The sequence below is a fragment of the Pseudochaenichthys georgianus genome, chromosome 10, assembly GCF_902827115.2.
Source record: "Pseudochaenichthys georgianus chromosome 10, fPseGeo1.2, whole genome shotgun sequence".
Lineage (NCBI taxonomy): Eukaryota > Metazoa > Chordata > Actinopteri > Perciformes > Channichthyidae > Pseudochaenichthys > Pseudochaenichthys georgianus.
Genome location: NC_047512.1, coordinates 30,277,799 through 30,283,016, shown reverse-complemented (window position 1 = coordinate 30,283,016; position 5,218 = coordinate 30,277,799).

Here is a 5,218-nt window from a genome sequence, read left to right as displayed (position 1 = left end):
GATATTTTGGGGTCGATCCGGAGAGGGTTTCACTTTTCTAACACAACATCCAAAGTAAACCGTTTCGATTCCAATGATACATTAGCAGGTCGGCAGAGACAGAGAGCGGAGCCATGGTAAATTAATCAGCCTTGTGGAGGAGAAAAAGGAAAAAAGCATTCCTCAAACCCCGGCCCCAGCTTGATGCGGGCGAGCCCTGGCTGTGATGTGGCCAGCTTCCATGCCTCATACAGAGCCAAGGCACATTTAGAGCTGATAAAGAGGGCCGGCTCTGTAAATGCTCACCTCTGTGTGCTCTGCCAATTATATTTTCAGTTGATGGACGCATTGTCTGTCACACAGAAAAGAGGGCTCCCAAAGTATTGTGCATTCAGGGAAATTACAACAAATTCAAGCTGTGTCGTCTTTGGTATTCCACATTTCCACTGCTGGTTCGCTGTCAAGCCTTCACTCTGATCCCGGATCAGAGTGAAGGGAGACCGTGGAGCAGGCAGTCCCGATCCAAGCTGCTCCGTCTGGGGGACACCGAGCCCAGCCTGGCCACATTCACAGGGACAGTGCTGGGTTTAATTATCCCCAGCTGTGCTTCATCTCCCTCCCCAGCTGGGCTCCGTGTCCCAGTGTCCTCTGCAAGTACGCCGCATTAACACTGAAGTCAAGGTGAGACACACACTGAGGCTGCACACACTGACTTGCAGCAGCCTCACACACACAGAATGTGCAGGCATAGATAGAGAAAGGCAATGGAGACAATGGTAAGAACACCTGCACAATATAGCAGTTTCATTTAATCAACCTGCAAAACATTAGCATTGTGAAGCTTGTTCAGCATTTCCTTGAGCTGACTGTCACAAAGCTGTTAATTAAAATGTGTTATATGCTTTCGGTTTCAGCGTTGTTTTATGGGATTGTATTATTTTGTATTATGTTGTTATTGTGTTCCTCGTGAACACCTTCCAGGATATTTAGCATTCCATATTAGCTCCCCCGCTTTCAATCAGGGGGTTGAGGGTTTTCTTTGCTTAAACCTACATTTGATTTAGATCTGTCCACACAGGCATCTTTCTGAGAAAATGACTTTAAGGATATCTATTCCCACACCTAAAACATTAATTGTCTTGTTTAAAAACAATGTTCATTCATTTCATTGTGTTGAACCATATACACCTGAACTCCTGAGGACACAGAGGTAATGCTGATATACTCTCTGCAGGTTTAAGCAATCTGGTGAAAGATTGCATTTTAAAATAGAAAAAAACAGAATCTCTTTGAATAAATAAGCTCAAAACAATACAGTCTGGCTCAAAAAAATAAAATAATTCGAAAGAATATTCTGGACGGTTGACATTTTGAATAAATAGACACCACATACAAAAAAAAAAAAATCCACATACCAGTAGACATTTTTGTTCTCGTCGTGTATTTATGTTTTATTGTTGTAGTTATTTATTGATTCGTTTTTATTTTAGATTATTTTACTTTTTTATTTATTTATTTTAGATTTATTTATTTATTTAATTGCTTACTTATTTAATCCACTTACCTATTTTATTTTATATATTTTTTTGTTCTACAATATCTTTAACGGAACCTGAGACTTGGCAAAACTCACCGGAACCCAAAACAAACACAACACAACTGCATGACAACAAGGAATTGAAAAACAGTCACAAGAACGATAAAAGAAAATCACATAATAAAACATTGAAATCTCCCAGTGGAACACACAGGTCTATTTAAAGGCAGTTTGCAGCTCGTTCCACTTAAACGGTGCACCTGAAACCAGTTGTACCAACATCAGTGCGGAAATCTTGAGGTTAAGTAACTGGTTTGTTTACTGTAGTTACTACATTTTAACGAGATATGAGATATGCGGCAGAAAAATAGACCATATGCTGTGCATGTGTGCTCATCGCCTGTATACCTCATGCATAAGGACACACACATGCAACACACACACACATTTACAGCCGCCTAAAACAGATGTTTGAGATAATAGAGCACCACGGTCCCATACTGCTTTTTTCGGGACGAGACAAATGCTCATGAAAGCTGTCCCTGCGTGAAGCTTTTGCATGACCACTGCTCTGGCACTTTTGATTGAATCCCAATCTGACTGGGTATGACTCAGTCCATCTGTGCGACTGTCCTTGGCCCCGCTTTAGGGTCCGGGGTAGAGGGGGCCGCCGAGTTATCACACAGAGAGGCTGTTAGGGTCATTACAACCCTCTGCTCCGATATTTCCACTTTTTTGATGGGAGCCAAATGTTGTGCTGGAATCCCCGTGTCTGTCTGTCTTTGTTCCCGTCTCTCACCATCCTGTCCGGGCCTATGCCAGCACAGCTGTGAGCGGCAGCGTGTAATAAAAGTCTAATGCGAGCAGCTGCTGGGGGTTTAAACTGTAATGAGATGGTGTGTGAGATTACCACACTTCGCTAGTCGCTGAGAGAAAGCTTGGCACCCCGACAACACCGTCCCCCCACCCCACCCTATCACACACACCCCAATGGTACAATTACACTTTAGATATGGCTAATAGAATATCTACACAATGCCTGTAAGCAAGACGCATAATGAGCTTCAGCGTCTTCCTTTCCCTCCATCTCTCCATCTCTCACATGCCCACAGCTGCACGGAGCGTCCACCCCAAGGAGTTGCTGTAAACTGCGAGGAGCTGATGCAGGAACCAGAGACAGTGTTTCTGAAATCAAAGGCACGCCTAGTCAGAACATTCCCACAGAGGGGGACAGCTTCTTTTTTTGTAGGGGTCAGATCGCTGGAAACAGAGTTTGCCTGCTTACATCAACCCTACACATAATTCAGGCCTCAAGTCATGCATAGTTGAAAGCCCTGTGTCAACTCCATTAGTCATCATGGGAGTGTTTTGTGGTACAGGATGCATGCATACCCACATGGTGCACATGCATTCAATAGCGAGGTTACAATGGGAAGGAGCCTTGCTATGCAGTTGCTTTTGGCCTGCTGTGGAGCTTTTGTAATGCGTCACTTTCTCATGCAAAATCTGCTCCCTCCCCTTTCTTATTGTCTTGCTTATTTCCCATTATCATCTCTTTTTGTGTTTGAGTTTCATTTGTTCTCCTACTTCATTTCTCTTCTCCCCTCACTTCACTATGAGAGCTGTATCCCAGGCTTGAAAGGATGGATGTAGGAACATAAAAATCCGTGTTATGATTCCCTCACCTCCACCAAGGTGCTCTGTGATGAAAGTTCACGGTCTTCACGGTGTGAAGCGCCTGTACCTGTCATAGCAGTGCTGCGATAATAGGCCCAAAGGTGCCACTGGCTCGTCACGGAGAGGAGGAGTTCTTCTCGATGCGTGCGGCTCTTCATTACCTCATGCAGAAGGCTCAACTCTACATTCACAGCTCTGTGGAAGCAGGATATTGTGAATGTGGCCCAGGGGAGCGAGGCAGTGGAATTTCAATACGCCACCCGGGTCAGTATTATTCCACACCTGAATGCAGAGCCTTCCACACAATTAGTGGATAATTATAGAAGGCGAGGCGTTGAGGTAATTTCCAGAGTCCTTCTCCCTTCAGCCCCATAGCCTTTGCCTTGCCAGCGAGCAGGGATATTCCACATTCTCACAGCAGGGGCGGTTTGATGCCGCTGGCAAGGGGAAAGAAAATGGATGCTCTAAGGGAACTTAAATGGGAGCAAACTCAATTTGTTCAGGTATTTAGGGGGGATGTGAGTGAGGCTGCTCAGGCCATTCAATTTATAAACGCTGTCTTCGTGTCAGTCCGACGTCTGCCTCTGTTCTATTTGCAGCACGTTTTGATGCAGGTACAGCCGTGAGATCTTGTGTTCTGCAAATGGCCTGTCACCGGCGCACAGTGTAACCGGTGTATCAACCCACCGCAGACAGGCCCCGTCCCATTATACATGCACGGGATGATGAAGTCATTAAAGCCATATTTGAGTCTGGACGGTGCGGCCTTATCAGCGCACTCCACCGTCCCTTTCATTAGCCCAGCTCCTCTCGTTATCATCATCTGCCGCAGATATAGTCTGCTGCAGATAACAGTTGTCATTTTACTACAGCGCCGCAGCCCCCTTTGATTAAAGTGCTCTATTAAACCACTCTCTGTTGTGACTCCATCGCTTCACAGAAGTGTGCGTGATGATGAGACGATGTGAGAGTTCAGCAGATTATTCATTCACGGACACGAGTTTATAACATCAAATTACAAAAACAGGAAAACAAACGATTGCGCTAATGCATCAGTCAGCTCGCTCCTGGCTGCCTGTCGTCTGCTTGTCATGCGATGCCACGGCGCCGCAGCTCACCGCTCAACGTGGAATGCTTATTGCCACATGAGATCTTCGTAGGATCCCAGCTCTCTCCTCCAGAAACGTGTGTTCCAGCTGTTACCACTCTATGGAGTTGTGAGGTTATAATGAGCATGGAAGCAGCTGCTTCCTCCTACAGTAGAGGGCCCCAGCCCCTCTAATCCTGATCATTAAGAAAGGGAAGGGTGTGGGGACAGACTTGTGGGCCTCAGCACCCCGGGACACGCTGCAGAGACTTGGGTTACCAGACCGTTTTATTAGTTGGACCAGTAGGTAGAGGACCTTATTGATCTGCCTGAAGTGGTAAAAAAGGATCAATTTATGCAAGACAGCTGGAGAGAAAACTACAAAGAAGTGCGGCGGTTCCCATTTTTAATCCCACATTGTCCAAACTCTGGGCAGAGGTCGGACATTCAGCAAAAAATGTGCCGTCGATTTTCCCTTTTGCCATCAGTGTGTTCTTGCTTAGCTAAGATAAAGACACAGCAGCTTGGTATTTCCATATTCCCTCAGCCCTAATGTCAGCCTGCATAAACGCAATCTTACACTGAAAATATCAGATTATTAAATATTTATGTTCTGACCTTTTGCGGTAATGATTTCATGATTTAATTTTCTCCGGCTTTACCATAAAGTGCTGAACGAATACAAAACAGATCCCAAGCACCATGAGTCACGGGGGAGGAGAACGATGATCTATGAGAGGATGACATTTGCATTCAGCTTGTAAATATCAACAACACTCAGGCAGAGTATTCATAGGTGCTGGCTTGCCCATTCTACTTCTGTCTCTCCAAAAGCCCTCAGACACCTCCCTTCCAATTTCACTCGTAATACTTTGAGCGGAAACAGTCGAGTGAGTGAAGTTTAAAATGGACTGATATCCAATACAAAGAGTCGTAAC